A 17,177-nucleotide genomic window follows, 5' to 3' on the forward strand; every position below is an offset into this window, starting at 1 on the left:
TGTGTGTGTGTGTGTGTGTGTGTGTGTGTGTGCGCGCACGCTAGAAACTGTTTAAAGCCAGGCATAGTTTGTCTCTTTTCCTCTTTTCTCACATGACACGATGAAGCACACAATAAGAGAAGGACACCTCTGACTGAATGAAAGTGAAAAACCCTCTGAGGCTGTGTTGTGGTTCTTCTTTGGAAACCTGTCACTGGGATCTATCAGTGCTGAAGTAATATTTTGAATGTCATGAATGAAGAGATACATAATAAAATTTAATATGAGGGAATATTTGTGTTTCCTCTAAGAATTCAGTTGGTTAAACAACTCCATAATTAAAGGGACATCTCACTTCCAAATGTGGTAGTTGCCCAGCTTTGCTGATACAGGCTATAGAACTGTTTTGTGGCGTGTGGCGAGGCGTGGTCTGTGGTGCCGCTGCAGGGGAGATGGACTCACCTGCACAGCATCTACAATCACGTCTCGCCACCATAAAAACCTGTGCTGTCGTTGTTGTTGGTGTGTGGCTGGCAGTTGGGAAGCTACAGGCAAGTATTTGTAACAACAACAGCACTTAAGAATAAAGTATGCTGAAAAGTATAAAAATGTGGACCGGTCCGCTCTAAGGACCAAGGACAGGGAAGGAGCTGGGCCAAATGGTGGCAGAGCTGGTGGCAGAGCTGGTGGCAGCGCAGACCACACCCTGCCACATTATATCAAAAGTGTAATGAAAACAGCAGCAAGGATAGACAGACAGACAGACAGACAGATATTGTGGGAAGTAAAGAAGAACAAATAATTTCTCACTGTGGGGTCAACTTGGTAAACTGGGCCATCAGTTAAAATGGGCCATCTTAGGTTTGAGTATCTCTTTAAAAATTAACAGCCAATACTCAGCATTCAGCATTTGATTTTACTGATCCAAGATTGACACTGGTCAGCCTCACAGCAAGAAGATCTTTCTGTGTGGAATATCTATGTTCTCCCCATGTCTGCATGGGTTGTCTCCAGGTCCAAAGACACCCAAATAGTGGGGTTAGGTTAATTGGTATTTGGTGAGTGGTAAATTAGTAAATTGCTCATAGGTGCGAATGCTGTGCAATAGACTGGCAACCCGTCCAGGGTAACCCCCCCCCCCCCCCCCCCCTCCCCATGCTATGCTAGCTGAGATAAGCTCTAGCCTGTCTTTGTGATCATGAATTGGATAAGTGGAAGAAAATGGGTGGATGGTGTAAGATTGGTCAGGGAGGTGGGCCAATATCCAGAAAACTTCACGGTGACTTATCCAATCTCATTTGATAAATCAATATGTAGAACTAATGATTCACAACACTTGTCAAGATGGACTGCCTCAGATAAAATGCTGATAAATGCTTTTTCATGAAAAAGCTTTTTTTTCCATTAGGGACACAAATTGCCTTTATGTGTCCAATGAAATGGCTATAATTTCGGTTAAATTATGTCACCCTCTGAACTGAGCTTAAGAAGATATTCTGATGCTTCCTCTCATTAAAAAAAGATGTATAATATTTATAAATTCTATCATTGCATCCAATTCAATTTAATTTAATTTAAATATTGCCAAAAAACAAAAACAGTCAGCTGAAGACAGGTTATATTGAAAGGTAAAGACCTTGCAGTAATACAGAGAAACCCCAACAATCAGACGACCCTCTACAAGCTGTTAGGTTTTCCACGCTCCCTTCTAAGTGCATTTGTATATGTTTATGCCTGTTTATGTCCCCCCCTCTCCCCGACACACACACACACACACACACACACACACACACACACACACACACACACACACACACACACACACACACACACTTTAATAAAAAAAGGTTTTATTTCACCTCATAGTGATCATGGCGGATTTCATTCTTCTTACTTTATCACTTACAAGCTACAGATTTGTGAAAAATCCAAATCAGGCTTTAGACCAGTATGCCACAGCTTATACAGGCACAGTGTTGTTATTGTTTTGTTCTTTCTGTGCTTGTTATTGCACTGACATCCTTCAGAAGTACTCATGTAATGAAAATGCAATACATTATAACTTACCCTTCTCCTGTTGGAGATGCTCCCCGCTGCTGTAACAATGCAGCATATGAAATACATGAGGAATAAATAAAAACATGCAGAAGCCTGATAAACAATCCCCCTAAACATTCGCACAATAATATTACGCTTATTTAAAAACACTGTTATTTTGTGGGAATCCCCCCCCCCCCCCCCCTTTGACTTATTAAAGAAGGTTGTTTATTGCTCTTAGAGACTTTCCAAACTTTTTTTTTTCCTGTGAATGTAAAGCAGTACCTCTAGAGCAGCGTGTTGAACTTAGCTCAGCTCAACTCTGTGAGCACTAAGAATTTCTGATACAAGCTGTCCTTGTAAATGAGGAGAGAAATGAAGTTAACTGGCAACCCTGCATCAGAAGTAAGATTTTCTTCCATCTCATTTTCTTTATTCTTCTAAAACCAAGTTATATGCTGTGTGTCTAGGAAATGTTCGCATAATAATAATAGTAGTACAGTTTTACGTTCTAAACCCTGTGCAGTCCATATGAGTGTAGCTCATGCTCCCACTAGAGGAAGCAAAAATGTAAAAATGAAAGCTAAGGTGGCTCCATCCTGGCCATGAACAGTGTTTGCAACAGCTCTGAAAAAGTCAGAGTCTCATGACTAAATTACCACTAAGTTATAAACAGACAAAATAACCAGTGATAGGATGAAGCATCAAATGGAAATAATCTCACCTAGACTAAATGATTTTTGGTCTGCTTTGGTCGATGTATTGCAGTTGTCACACCATATTTAGCCAAGCTGGTGATGAACCACCTGTTCCCTAGTTTCTTTTCCTGTCCCAGTGTAAAAATGTTGTTATGGACATATAGGCCAATGGCATCAGTGATTTCTCCAGAGGCTTCATTTAAAAAAGATGTAAGATGTTTCTACCTAGTGCTTTTTCTAACTGCATTCACACTCCAATGGACGCATCGGAGAGCAACTTGGGGTTAGCACCTTGCACAAGGATACTTGACATGCAGGCTGGAGGAGCCAGGGATTGATGTTTCTACCCATGTCCCACCACCTCTTCAGAGAGCAGTTTGCTCTATTTCCTCGATGTAGCTGACAAACATTCCTATCAACTTTGGTTTTATGAGAATCAACAACAACAACAAAATAACCTGTTATTATATGAGAGACTGAGCGTTACATTCTAGTCTGCTGTTTGAGGTTTTGTTTTGAATTTTAACCACTTGTCTAATTCAGGTTTGGGGGTGGGGGGTTGGAGCTTATCTCAACTGTCATAAGGTGAAAGGTGGGGTACACCATGGATAGGCTGGCAGTCCATCATAAGGCTAACAGAGAGAGACAGACAACCATTCCCACCTACAGTGTGGCCAAATTAAGTAGTAAATGGACTGGTTCTTATATAAAGCCCGTTATACAGCATGCCTCATTCGCCCATTCATATAAGCACTGTTTTTCTATGACGAAGTGGTCTTTTATCTAACATTTGAACACATTCAGAAGTCAATGAATGCATCAGAGAACAACGTGGGGTTCAGTATCTTGCTCAAGAATATTTTGGCATGCAGACTGTACAAGCAAGGCATCAAACCACCAACCTTCCAATGAATGGATGACCTACTCAACCTGCTCTTGAGCAGGAGGTTGGATAGTGGTTAGAATCAACCACTTAGCTGAACATAAATGTCAGCAGTGCTAACCACTGGACCAGCATCCCACACTATTTAAGGTTTTCAGTCATTATTTCCACTTTGTTTTGAAATACTCACCAATTGTCCCGTGCTTCTCGTGTTTAATGTTTTTGTGACCCATCCTATTTAGTTTCACTCACCATTCTCCTCTCTGTACTGCTCTGTTACACTTCGTGTTCGTAACTTTGTTTCTCACAGTTCTCATGCATTTCCGATGCCATGTGCCCAGGCTCACTCTGCCAGAGTCTTGTGATTTTAATAACTTCGCCTAAACATTGACTGCTTTGCTTCTACCAACGCATGACTTAAATAACATTCTTTGATTTTTATTTATTTTTTTACTCTTGAGTCATGAATTTCTGTTAGAAACTGCAGCTAGAAACTCACTTCAGAATTACACTTTAATAAACCTGTAGAATTTTTGGCATTGAGGGTTTTGAAAAATTCAAAAGGCAGTATTGCACACAGGCTGACAGAGGCTCATTTGGCTGACTTATATTTGAATCATGATTTGAAAAATTTCCATGGGCCCACTCAACTCCATTTAAAGGAGTATTCAACATGAATTGCAGACCTAACTGACATTAAATGTTACCTAACATATAGCATTTCTTTTCGAGACTTGGAAACTATAAACCTTCTTTGCTGGACAGTCATGCATGTAAGCTGAGTCTCAATTAAACTGAAATGCATAATTAGGTTTTCTAACACCAGTAGACTATTTTCACTAAGATTATCTATTGAAGAATGTTAAAATCCATACAAAACTCAATAAGCTCCATCAAAGCGACAGATGTAGTTGAATCTCATTAAATAGCAAACATCTAGACTTGTCCAAAATATTGCACATAGATTATTTTTTGCTGCCTGACTGAATATTAATTCAGAAGTTCAGATGATGGTGTGAAAAAGAAAAGTTTAAGTGAAAAAAAATCGAATTAAGCCATGAATGCTTTATAAACATATTATTTCCCTTCAGTAAATCTGAACTGGTCTGCACGAAACAAATAATGCATGTGTCGTATCATGTTAGCGGTCACGTCTAAATCTGACTAAATTTGTAGGTCAGCGTGACCTCCCTGACTAGCCATTTATGAGGTTCGATTTTATTCAGTTTGTTATTTTGAGTGACTAAATAAATAAATAATGAATGTCACACAACCTTATCCTTTGACAAAAGTTCTTTGTTTTCCTACTCGTTAAAAGGCATGGCAATTTCCATTTCTGAAGTATGAATCGATGTCATTACATGTACATGCTTACAAAAGGGCCTTGTATCATTATCTGCCACTGGCTCTTCGTCCCTACTTTACTTGCTATGATAATGATTATTATCTGAAATGAGTCTTTTCTGTTCATTTATATCTTGTTTTATTGTTATTTGGTGCTCCAGAATAGAAAACAAGTTTGCTAAATAAACAACACAAAACACCATAAAAGCAAAGTTCAAGTACACAAACCCGCTTGCTTGTCTGTAATATGAACAAGGTTATCACTGTGCTACACTGGAAAGTTCTGGATGTCTCCCTGCAGGGACTTCACTTTACCCTTACAGGGAAACCACAAATTTTCAGGGAACAGTGGGGCAGGCTTTTTTTGTCAACCTCAATCAGCGCCAGCTTTCCAGAGGAGATAAGGCAGGGCAAAATGTTGCATCCTACAAACAGGCAGAGGAAGGGAGAGAATCTCTGTATGAACAGAACCACAGACTGTTGAAACTTCAGCACAGTTGCAAATTGCAAATACTCTTCTGTTAGAATGAAGATGATTTCCTTCCCCCCAAAGTGGTACTTCAGGTTCAGAGTTTGGGTTAATGCTGCACATATCACAACACGCAAGTGAACAGAGCAATTTTAGAATCTTATTTAGCAAAAACAATAGAGCTGGTGTGACAGAAGAGGATGATAGGGATAGTGTGAGATGGAGGCAGATCAACCGCTCTGGAGAGATCCTAAAAGGAGCAGCTGAAAGAAAGTCTCCCTCCAATTCATGTTAATGTCTGCTTCATTTACTGTGATGATAATTTTGGTTAAAATTGTTTAAGACTGAGACAAAGATAAACTCACTGATGAGAATGTATTCATGTTAAGTTACTGTACAGATGATGTTTCAGGATGCATGATTTAATATCAGTGGTTCATATCAGTTATCATTAGGTTGCATACTATGAACAGAACTCAGATGTCATCTAATCATGTTACTAACAAAAGATGAACCAAAACCCAAATGACTGAATAAATAACTCAAATATAAAATATTTGACCTGAGTTGTGGAAACAGCTGGTCAATCGTGTGGATGTCACACTTTGCTTCTTCACCTGCGTGCTTAAGTTGCAGTACCAGCAGGGGGCGATCATTTATTTAAAGCCAACAAGTCACTACTTACCAAGGTGTGGGCTATTCTACAAAGGGCTATTCTAAAGAATGAAGTACTTTCAAGGGTCCTTCTATGCCAGGTAAGATTAAGCTAGATGGTTGATATGTATTTACATATAAATGTATTAGTAATGTTTCCTTAAAGGTTTGCCCATGACTGTTTTCATGTTGGCTTTAAATAAATTATTGCCGTCTTCTGTTACTGCAAGGTATTGCAACTTAAGCATGTCTGTAAGTTCTCAGTCATCCAGGTCATGGTAGTCTAAGGAGCTTATGGTTGATGTTTCTTGAAGTAGTTTTCACCTTATATCCGAGAAGCTTCAAGTCAAAAGCCAAACGATGGAGAGACACAGGTACGAATTAAAGTTTGTTTTAGAACTGAAGAACCAGAGGTGAAATGCCTTTAAGAAATTTAAAGAAGTCAATTTGCTTTCTTTCCAAGCTCCTTAGGTAAGTTAAGCATGCGTATCCATATCACGTCTGGAGAGGCAAAGCGTGACATCCACATGATAGCCCAGCGGGTCTATTACATCCTTTTCCGTGATACTGGGTTGAGGTACAACTGCAAATACTCCTGTGCTGCGTCCCAGGTGAAGCAGAATGAATTTAATGTCTTTAAGGTATTGTTTTTAGCATAGCCTAGTTTGGGCTCTGCATAGACGCCTCAAAAATGTAACCTATTTCCAGTACATGCGTGCTGGTGATGCTCAGGGCAGAACAGTTCAACCTCGGACCGTGAATATACCAAATCCATCTGTGATGTTTCCGCTTTTATGAGCCACACAGTCATGTCTGATCTTTTTCTTTTTTTTCCATGTCAGGGTGGAGCTGTATAATAAGCAGGGGTTCTCTGTGAACTGCTGACTTGCACCATGTCAGTTCTGCTGAATAAAAATAAAGCTTTAGATAATCAATTATAGAAAGAACTTAATTTTGCAGTGAGTTAAGCAAAAGGAAATGAGAATTTTAGGATTAAAAATGTAGTTTAAAAGACTATTGAAAATCATGATCCTAAGAAAAGGGTTTTGAAGCAAAATGAACTGAATCATATGAAAAACGCAAGAATTCAAGACTTTAGCCTAGCAATGATATTCTCCTTCAAACGCAGGGATTATGTAACTGTGTTCGTTTGTTTGCATGTTTTTAAGGAATCTAGCATCCAGTTTTCAAGGTCTTGAATGGTAGATACGTATAACAGCTTGAGCTGCTTTAATTTTGGTGAAAATCAGGTCAAGATCACACCAAATGTGAAATCAGTGACCCTGATTGTTAGCACGCTGATGTCATCATATCATAATAAAAACAGGCTGAGGTCAGCATGTCATAATGAAACATCATAAAAAGTTTTAGTACAGCCGTTGCTCTTCAGGGTTAGTTACACCGTCTGAGTGCTCTTGTTTGGTATTTGAAATGTTGCGCGGGACATTTTATTGGCACATTTTGAGCAGCTTAGTCCCAGCTGTTTGAGTATTGTTGCTGAATATGTCCATCCCATTATAACCACAGTGTATCCATGGCTGCTTCCATTAGGATAATGCACCTCAAAGCTCAAAAGAAATTGCAAACTGGTTTGAAAGTAACAGCAAGTCCAGTGTACATAGATGGCTTCCAGAGTCACCAGATCTCAATAGAGCATCTTTGGGATGTAGTGAAATGGGAGCTTTGGATCATGCATGCATGACAGGCAGGAACTGTGTGATGCTATCATGTTAGCATGAATCAAAATCTCTGAAGAATGTTTCCAGCACCTTGTTGAATCTATGCCAGAAATAACTAAGGCAGTAATGAAGGCAAACGTCTGCCCAACCCAGTAATAGTACACCACCACCACCAGTAGTAAGAACACAATGATACCTGTGGATGATATCCCAAATCTTTAGTCCATCATCCCTGTAGTAGAAGTTTGGCACAGCCTCCAGGCCACGTTCAGCAATGTCATCTGGCATACAGAGGGAGCTGTAGGTCATTGAGGACACTGACCTCTGCAGGATGGTAAACATGCCCTCTCCACCCAATACTACAAACTAGAGAACGGGCAGCTCACGGTTAGAGACAAATGTTGTACATAACACTGAAAATGAAACAATTCTTTAGTGTGCTGGTCATCGCATAAAATGTTAATGTTTTTACTGCTTACCTGAGTGAAACTGCCAGTCTCAGATATGAGACGACTTCGAGCTAAGAGGTTGACATGCGGTGAGTAGCGTGTGTGAGGTTTGAGAAGCTATGGGGAAGAGGAAACGACATTAGCAAGACGATCATTTAATATATTGTTTGTACACTTTTTTATATAGTGAAGAAATTCATAGGTGGTATTAATATGCCATCCGTTATGGACAAATGCTTTCCACACCATTGAAATGAATGGTATAGCAAACGTCAGTTACCTTGTACAGAGGATGCACCATGGGCACGTTTCAATCTACGTGTCAGACTCTGCAACCTGGAAATCACTATGGGATGATATTTTCCACAAGGCTAAAGCTCGGGCAGAAGGAAGGGTGTATTATTAAATTTAAAGCTTACTGTCTGAATTACCTGAATAGCAATTGGCATTAGCTTATCATCAGGATCTTTGTGGAGCAGGACGAGAGGAGCCACCACCAAGTACTGCTTCTTCCCGTTGATGGTGTTTGCTTTTACTCCATCCAGACGCTTGTAGTCACACAGGAATATGTTCCCTTTCTGTTTGAAAGTTCAGGATATTGTAGAAATCTGAATATAATATCTGCTCATGTAAAAGTGAATTTATTGAAAAGATCTAACTGTGTGCTGGTGTAGTTCTTCTTCCCACCAGCAAGAGTCGCTACAGTTCTTTCATGCCAAGATTTGTTTGTTATTAGCTGTAGAGTTAGTAATGCAGCACACTTTGAGAAAAGACTGACTCAGCATGTTGTTCAGATAAACATCTGCATCCATCCTCTTCGTTGTTTTACAGAAAGCATTGCTTGTGAGTATTTAAGTTGAACAAGAGTTAATGCAACTATATTGGCTATTATTTATGCACTTTTATGGTTAAAGGTGTACTGTATTCAGATTTACTTTCTTTCCAATGTTAGCTAGTTTAGCCAACTGATTTGCATTATCGTGTGAATATATAGGCTGAATATTGCTTATTTCTTCTGTTTGTAGTTTCACTCTGTTGATAATTGAAGGCAGCGTCAATAAAAGGGACGATACACCTGTCAGTTGTCGAGGAGTTTATCTATCTGCATAACTGTATCCAGTGTAGCAGTGAGGGCAGAATAGTGAAAAAGCGTCCTTCTACAAGACAACCTTTGGATGTTACGTCAACTCAGCTACATCAACCATGTCTGAAGCAAGACAAGATAAAGCATCATCTGTCCGTTCAGAGAAATCATATGGGTCAAAAGGTACAAGTAGGTCATCTGCCAGTATGGCCGCCCTAAACGCTCGAGCCAAAGCTGAAGCAGCACGCAAAAGAGCTGAATACGCTAAAAAGGAAATCGAAATGCAAGTTAAGAAAGCAGAGCTTAAAGTAGAGGAAACACGTCTAGAGGCCACATTACAAGCCCTCCAACAAGAACGTGACGCGGAAGCGGCACACGCCGAAGCAATAGTTTTTGAAACAGCAGTCAATGATCTTGAAGAAGAACACGTGAGTGTACCTCAAAGGGTTGACACTTTGGAACGCACCTTTAACTATGTGAAAGACCAGCTCATCATCAAAGACAGCACAAGCCCAATTGGCCATACCGAGTATAATTCAATGCCTGCACCAAATGTCACATTCCTCACGCCAAAACAAGAGCCAACCAGGTCGGACACCTTAAAGGAATATGTCCTTCAACCTCTGAGTACTGACAAAGGAGAAAACGTTTCCCAGTCTCCGAAATTAATGCAGAAAATGTCACCAGGTACTTCACCGAGATTTGAACATAAGGTGAGCATGCAACAAGGAAACATTTCTGACATAGCCAGGTTTCTGGCAAGACGTGACTTACTCACCGGTGGCCTCCGAAGGTTCAGTGACAAGGCAGGAGATTACTGGGGATGGAAATCTTCGTTTGAGAATGCAATTTGTGACTTAAACCTAACGGCCAGTGAGGAACTGGATTTGCTGATTAAATGGCTTGGCACAGAATCAGTGCAATATGCATATCGTTTAAGAGCTGTGCATATTAACCACCCTTCTGAAGGACTTGCTAAGGTGTGGGAAAGATTAAATGAGTGCTACGGCTCCCCCGAAGCTATAGAGAACGCACTGCTCGACAGATTGGACCGTTTCCCAAAAATCTCATACAAAGATCCACAACTGTTGAGAGAACTACAGGACCTGCTCCTAGAAATAGATGCCGCAAAGAGTGAAGGTTACATTCCAGGTCTACTCTACCTCGATACAGCGAGAGGCATTAATCCAGTGGTGGAAAAACTCCCCTATGCTATGCAAGAAAAATGGATGAACTATGGTTCTAAATACAAAGAGGACCATTGCGTGTCATTTCCACCATTCTCTGCATTTGTGGCCTTCATCAGTAGAGAAGCAAAAATGCGCAACGACCCCAGCTTTAGGCAGTCTGTGCCGCCTCCTCCTGCCCTTTCAAAGACGAATAAACTTTACGAAAAACACGCTAAAAGAGAACCTATCTCAGTCATCAGAACCGAAGTTGTCAGTACGGAGCCGAAATCAACTCCTACAAACATTGAGGACCCAAATAAGGAATGTCCTATCCACAAAAGACCTCATGCTCTCAAAAAATGCAGAGCATTCAGGGAAATGCCACTGGAGGAGCGAAAGGCCTATCTCAAGAAAAACATGATATGCTTCAGATGCTGTGCTTCTACAAACCACCAGGCAAAGACATGTAAGTCAGAAATACATTGTACAGAATGTGATTCAAAATTACACATTACAGCTCTTCATCCGGGACTGGCATCAACGACTACTGCGACAGCTACTATTGCAGAGCCGGTAACAGTTGACGGTGGGGAGCGCAATGCAGCACAGCCCACAGCTATCTCGACATGCACACAAGTATGTGGAAGTGAATTTGAAAGTCACTCATGTGCCAAGATCTGCCTTGTGTTCATTTACCCAAAGAACTCACCTGAAAAGAAACTTAAGGCCTATGCCATCCTAGACGACCAAAGCAACAGGTCACTCGCAAAATCATCGGTTTTTGACACATTTGGCATCACAAGAAACTCATTTCCATATAAATTGAGAACCTGTGCTGGATTGGAGGAAGTGACAGGGAGGAGAGCTTTTAACTTCATTGTGGAATCGCCAGATTGCACGTCACGTCTTGAGCTCCAGACACTTATCGAGTGTGATATGCTACCCGACAATCGCAGTGAGATTCCCACAGCTGAAGCTGCTCGAAACCACACCCACCTTCAGGAAATCGCAACCAAAATCCCGGCTCTCGACCAGAGTGCTCAGATCCTGCTGCTCATTGGAAGGGACGTTATTCAAGCACACAAAGTTCGATTGGAGAAACAGTTTTCAAACAAACAAGTTTGGACGAGAGCCTCGGCTACTCACAGGAGGAAAGGGCCTTTTTACAGATAATGGATAAGGAAGTCTACCAGGACAGTGCTAACAGTTGGGTCGCGCCACTACCTTTTCGTTCACCCAGGCCACGGCTGCCGAACAATAAGCGGCAGGCTATGCAACGCCTTACATCGGTACGCCACATGCTGAACAAACGCCCTCAGGTAAAAGGTCAGTTTACAGACTTTATGCAAACTTTGTTTGACAATGGCCACGCTGAGATAGCGCCACCACTCACTAAAGAAGAAGAGTGCTGGTACCTCCCCTTCTTCGGCGTGTACCACCCGCGCAAACCGGAACAAATACGCATTGTCTTCGACTCAAGCGCACAACACAATGGAGTATCCCTCAACGATGTTCTTCTTACTGGGCCCAACCTCAACAATAGCTTGTTGGGTGTGTTGATGCGACTCCGTGAAGAAAAGGTGGCAGTCACAGCCGATATCAAACAAATGTTCCATTGCTTCGTGGTCAGGGAGGACCACCGGAACTTTTTGAGATTCCTCTGGCACCAAAACAATGACATGGATCAACCGATCGTGGAATACAGAATGACTGTACATGTCTTTGGCAACAGCCCGTCGCCCGCAGTTGCAACTTACGGACTCAGAAGGGCATCAGAGGACCGAGACAAGCAAGACATCACTACACAACATCTGGTGGAACGACATTTTTACGTAGATGATTGTCTTGCCTCCTTCCAATCAAGTACTGATGCCATTGTTGTTATGCAAAACGCTCAAGACACTATGGCTTCATCTAATCTGAGGCTACACAAGATTGCATCCAATGACGTGGACGTAATGAAGGCATTCCACAAAAACGATCTAGCCAAAGGTCTAAAAGACCTCGACTTAGGAGCTGACATTCCACCTATGCAAAGAAGCCTTGGAATAAGCTGGGACATTGCAACAGACAAATTCACGTTTCAAGCGTCCACTGCTGAGAAGCCCTATACCCGCAGAGGGGTACTTTCAGTTGTCAACAGTCTGTTTGACCCTCTCGGGTTTGCAGCTCCGGTCAGCATCAAAGGCAGAGCTCTCCTTAGAGAACTTTCCACAGACATATGTCAATGGGATGATCCACTCCCAGAAAAGTTGCTCCAAGAGTGGAGTGCATGGAAAGAGTCCCTGAAACTTCTCGAAGAAGTCAGAATACCGAGAATGTACACCTCTATATCCTTCAATGGTGCAGAAAAAAGGGAGCTCTGTATATTCTGTGACGCGTCTACAAAAGCTATCGCTGCAGTAGCCTATGTCAAGCTAACAGACTCAGAAGGCAACAATGAACTGGGATTCATGTTTGGCAAAGCAAAACTCGCACCGCAGCAAGAAATAACAATCCCCAGGCTCGAGCTATGTGCAGCTGTTCTTGCTGTCGAGATTGCTGACATTATCACAGAGGAAATTGATGTTCCCTTCCATTCTACAAGATTTTTCACAGACAGCAGAGTGGTACTTGGATACATACAGAATGAATCCAGACGATTCTACGTCTATGTATGCAATCGCGTACAGAGGATTCGAAAATCGTCCAACCCAGAGCAGTGGAACTACGTTCCAACAGAGCTTAACCCAGCCGACATAGCTTCAAGATCAATCCCAGCTAGTGCACTCTCATCAAGCACATGGCTCAAAGGACCAGATTACCTACTGAGAGCAACTCCTGAAGTGACTAAACATACCTTTGAACTAGTCAATCCTGAATCAGATCCTGAGATCCGTCCAACAGTGACATCACTTTCAACCAATGTCGTGGCTTCTTTCCTCGAAACGAGACGATTTGCGTCTTTCTCTACTTGAGGGTCACTGTTGAGAGCAATAGCAAGGCTCATTCATATTGCAAGGTGTTACAGGAATAGCACTCCCCCAAAAGGGTGTCATGGCTGGCATATCTGCAAAAGTCTTAGTCCAGAAGATTACAGTAAGGCAAAGAGCGTTGTTCTGAGTGGTCTTCAACACGAGGTTTACCCTGACATCTTCACATGTCTTCAAGCCCAAAAAGACATTCCAAAACAGAGCCTTCTCAGAAAACTCTCTCCTTTCAAAGACAATGCAGACTGTCTCAGGGTTGGTGGTCGCCTTTCACAAGCCAGCATGGAAAGCGACGAAGCACACCCCATTATCATCCCAGGCATCCACCATTTAACTACTTTACTAATCCGACACTACCACCAACAGGTGCAGCACCAGGGGCGCCATTTCACAGAGGGAGCCATGAGATCCGCTGGCTTCTGGATTGTTGGTGGGAAACGGAGCATCAGTTCAGTCATCCACCACTGTGTAATTTGCCGCAAGCTCAGGTGGAACACAGAAACGCAAAAAATGTCAGACTTACCCATCGATCGTGTGACAGTCTGCCCCCCGTTCACTTACGTCGGAGTTGACGTCTTTGGACCGTGGACAATAAGCTCTCGGAGAACAAGAGGAGGCCTTGCTAGCAGCAAACGCTGGGCCGTCATCTTCACCTGCTTGGGCATCAGGGCCATTCATGTTGAGGTCATCGAGACGATGGAGTCGTCTAGTTTTATCAATGCTCTGAGACGATTCATCTCTATCCGAGGACCAGTAAAGCAGCTGAGGTCCGACTGTGGGACCAACTTTCTGGGAGCGTGCAAGGAGCTCGGAATAACTTCAAAACACTGCGGCAACCAGGAAATTCAAGACTTTTTATCCAAGAATGAATGCACATGGATCTTCAACCCTCCTCATAGTTCTCATATGGGAGGAAGTTGGGAGCGCATGATCAGCATCGTGAAGCGCATACTGGACTCTATGCTAACTGTCAACTCAGTTCGCCTGTTGACCCATGAGGTTCTCGTTACCCTTCTAGCAGAGGTAACCGCTATTGTAAACTCTCGACCGCTACTACCAGTCTCATCAGATCCAGATTGCCCCCTTCTTCTTACGCCTGCTACCCTCCTTACGCAGAAAACTGGATTACCACCTACACCACCCGGACACTTTGACAATAAAGATATGTTCGGACGCCAATGGAGACAAGTGCAACATCTTTCAAATGTCTTCTGGCACCGTTGGAAAACACAGTACCTGCCGACACTCCAAGAGCGAAGAAAATGGCAATCTGTGAGTCAAAACCTTCAAAAGGGAGATCTAGTTCTTCTAAAGGACAGTCGAGCTAAAAGAAACCACTGGCCCATGGGGGTGGTTGTTGAGACCTTTCCTAGCCAAGACGGACATGTCAGAAAGATTGAGGTAAAGGTCACTTCTGGAGGAATATCTAAAACCTTCTTAAGACCAGTGACAGAGACTGTACTCCTGCTGCGAAATACTAATAGAGACATTGATCCTTAAAGATGGTGATGACATCCAATAGATGTCAGACGGGGAGTGTGCTGGTGTAGTTCTTCTTCCCACCAGCAAGAGTCGCTACAGTTCTTTCATGCCAAGATTTGTTTGTTATTAGCTGTAGAGTTAGTAATGCAGCACACTTTGAGAAAAGACTGACTCAGCATGTTGTTCAGATAAACATCTGCATCCATCCTCTTCGTTGTTTTACAGAAAGCATCGCTTGTGAGTATTTAAGTTGAACAAGAGTTAATGCAACTATATTGGCTATTATTTATGCACTTTTATGGTTAAAGGTGTACTGTATTCAGATTTACTTTCTTTCCAATGTTAGCTAGTTTAGCCAACTGATTTGCATTATCGTGTGAATATATAGGCTGAATATTGCTTATTTCTTCTGTTTGTAGTTTCACTCTGTTGATAATTGAAGGCAGCGTCAATAAAAGGGACGATACACCTGTCAGTTGTCGAGGAGTTTATCTATCTGCATAACTGTATCCAGTGTAGCAGTGAGGGCAGAATAAACTGATACAAGAAAAAATTCTTTCTCCTTTTGCATAAGAGACAGTCACCTTCATTTCATCTGCAAGGGTGCACTGGCCATGGGGAAAGACCATGTCATCAGTGACAGGGAAGTTACTGGGCAGGGCTGTACAAAGCTGAATCAACATGGGGTTGACACCATTTAGAAACTGGTAGCCAAAGAAAGCATCCTCTTTCCAGTGTTCATGAACATATTCTGTGAAAAAGAAACAAATTCAATTTCTGACTTCATGTCTTAAATGTTATATCAAATATAAAAAAAGGTAAGACCTTTCTGTAAATGTGTTGATACACATTCTTTACATTTTTAAACACTTATCATTAATGTAAAATAGGGCTTCACATTCTTCCAAGATCAGATTAAAAAACAACAACAAATGAACACATACTGCCATTAGTCATTATGCTAGCAGCTTATTCTAGGAATAATTTTAGAGTAACAGCTAAGTACATATTATTGTTCATACAGTACAAGGACTCCATTATGCTATGATGTTAATTACCTGATATGTCAGTCTTTTTGCAGCACAACACTCGATTGATGCTGTCAATATTATCCCACTTCTTCTTACAGTTATCCAGTCCCTTCAGCTTCAGCTCAGTCAGTCTGAAACAGAAGAGCACATTTATTTAACTTGATTGTGATACTTAATATACTTTTGATAAGTAAAGAGAGACACATGTTTGTTTCTTGTGTATTTGTTCTATAATATTAGAACTTCATCCTGTGGAAGCAGTGAAGAAAAACGGAATTTTTGGTGAAGGAGAACTGAACCTCCTATGGCAGTGACGATGGGTCTTTTGCCTTCATGGAGTGAGGTATTTTCTCTGCATATGCATCTCAGCTGTTGAAACAAAGCAACAGCAGAATAATGAGGATGTTAATTGCAGTAAGACATGATTTTCTCTGCAACATATGCAATAGTTTAATTTTTTTTAAATTAATCCCAGCAGACAAAGAATATGCTGTAATGCTTAATTTTAAGGTTAAATATATTTAAGCTTTAGGTTTAGTATTAGGATATTCAGCTATAACTGGACAGCATTTGTATTCCAGTTTTCAGGAGCTGTAAAGCTAAAATCTGTATAAAATCTGTATAAGCTCAGGTTTCATAAGCTCATGAAACCTGAGAAACTTTTAATGATGAAGATGCATATTTCAGACTTACGGCTCCTCTGACGAAGGATGTAGCCCCTTTCAAGCCCATGAGCCACGTGCGATCACTCTCCCCATCTGTGCCCACCAGCTTAATGAAGACATTGTTAAGAGTAGTGGAATTAAGGCGATCACCAGTGAGCACGGCCACTTCATACTGCACCATTTTTCCTCTTGAATGTGGTCAAATCCTGGTGGGAAGAAGTTATGATCCTATAGCACTGATTTGGAAATGTAAACATTTACAATTGTGGCATCACAATGAAAAGGACAATGGAAAAGAAATTTAAGAGATTATGTTGAACTTTTTTTTTTTTTTCCACCCATAGTTTCTGACTGAAATCCAGTGAAAAGATCTCTTACCTTTATCAATGACAAGAAGAAGTTCTTCAGAATAATTGCTCTGTATCGCCTCCACAACTTCTCTTTTTATTTATTTAGGCCAGGGGGGGAAGCTATCCCAGATATCCCCCTGGGTCAACACACATGAATCAAATGATTAGTTCATTACCAGGCCTCTGGAAAACTTCGAGAAATGTTGAGGAGGTAATTTAGCCATTTAAATCAGCT

General features: G+C 41.5%; 1 pseudogene across 1 annotated transcript; it reads right to left on the minus strand.

Moving 5' to 3' along the window:
• Nucleotides 1–5,314: 5,314 nt before the first annotated feature.
• LOC308395003 (arachidonate 12-lipoxygenase, 12R-type-like) lies at nt 5,315–16,773 on the minus strand (annotated as a pseudogene). Its single transcript has 8 exons — nt 16,617–16,773; nt 16,176–16,291; nt 15,955–16,058; nt 15,481–15,647; nt 8,473–8,770; nt 8,223–8,309; nt 7,940–8,109; nt 5,315–5,366 (listed from the first exon to the last, which is right to left on the minus strand). The product of its transcript is annotated as an arachidonate 12-lipoxygenase, 12R-type-like (transcript).
• Between the last annotated feature and the right edge of the window lie 404 nt (nt 16,774–17,177).

The sequence above is a fragment of the Rhamphochromis sp. 'chilingali' genome, assembly GCF_963969265.1.
Source record: "Rhamphochromis sp. 'chilingali' genome assembly, chromosome: 4".
NCBI classification, from domain to species: domain Eukaryota; kingdom Metazoa; phylum Chordata; class Actinopteri; order Cichliformes; family Cichlidae; genus Rhamphochromis; species Rhamphochromis sp. 'chilingali'.